Genomic DNA, 1,249 nt, shown 5'->3' with positions numbered 1-1,249 from the left:
GCAGTCGACTGGCAGCCCGCAAGGCCGCCCAAGCTGCTAGCTCCCTCGTTCGACGGCACGGCGGCAAAGCTGACCCAATACGAGAAGGACTTGAAGCGTTACCGATCGTACTTTCCAGAGGAGAGATGGAACGAGATCCTGTCTCTCACCTTGGTCGGGTCGGCCGCCGATTGGTTCGCCTCTGGCAGCGACAAGTGGTGGAGGCTCTCGCACCAGGAGCTCTGCGATCGGCTCCGGCTCCGTTTCGGCGACCCCAACGAGCGTCCCACTGCGATGAAGGCGATTATCAACATGAGCAAGCTGTCGGTGTTGGAGATCCAGACGGTCCTCGACAAGTATGCGGAGGTGTCGGGTCTGTCAGAGAGCGAGATCGCGAAGGCTATCTGGGCCGCCATGTCTCTCGAAGTCTACCAGTTCGCGCGGATGGAAAATATATCCGAGAATCTCCCGCCGTCTGAGCTCATGGCGAGCCTGTGGGCGATGCAGGAGTGGGAGAGCCGAAAGGTCACAGCGGCGCCGCCTCAACCGCAGCCGCAGCCGAGCTACAAGGCGCCGTTCTATGGTCAGCGTGCGGCTCAACCGAAGCAGCCTTCCCAGCCGCAGAAGCAGCAGACCAGCGTGGTGGCGGCGGTGGCATTCGCGGAGGCTATGGCGGCCAAGTACAACTTGTCGGCGGAGGAGCTCGAGAGACGTCGTCGTGAGCACCTTTGTTTCCGCTGTGGCTCTGGAACCCATCTCAGGAAGACATGCGGTCAGGCCCCGGCGGTGGCGGCAGTTCAAGGTGAAGCCGCGCAGGGAAAAGCCCAGCCCGACTCCCCCTGAACGCGGTAGGAGTCGGGCGATACGAAGCGTTGACACAGCAGGTGCAAGTCGCGTGCGCGGGTTCTTCTGATACCGCGATGCAGGTGCAAGCTCTTATTGACACTGGATCGGTCGCCACATTTGTGAGCCGTGCTGTAGCAAATACACTTCGTGCCCCCTCATTTCCAGTTCCAATGATCAAGTTGAGGACAGTGACGAAAGAGGAGATGAAGGTGCGCGAGGGCGTGGCGCTGCGAGTTACTTTGGCGGGCCGGCAGTTGTGGGTCCAAGCGATGATCCTGGATGGGCCGGTGGTGCCGCTCCTGTTGGGCATGGATGTGCTGGCGGCGGCAAATCCTGTCATCGATCTGGCGACTCGGACGGTGCGGTTCGAGAGCATGAAGCCGGTTCGTGTCAGAGGCAAGGGCAGTCTGGGCTCGGGCGTCAT

This window comes from Capsaspora owczarzaki (assembly GCF_000151315.2).
Source record: "Capsaspora owczarzaki ATCC 30864 unplaced genomic scaffold supercont2.10, whole genome shotgun sequence".
NCBI lineage: Eukaryota > Filasterea > Ministeriida > Capsasporidae > Capsaspora > Capsaspora owczarzaki.
This window is presented reverse-complemented; position numbering follows the sequence as displayed.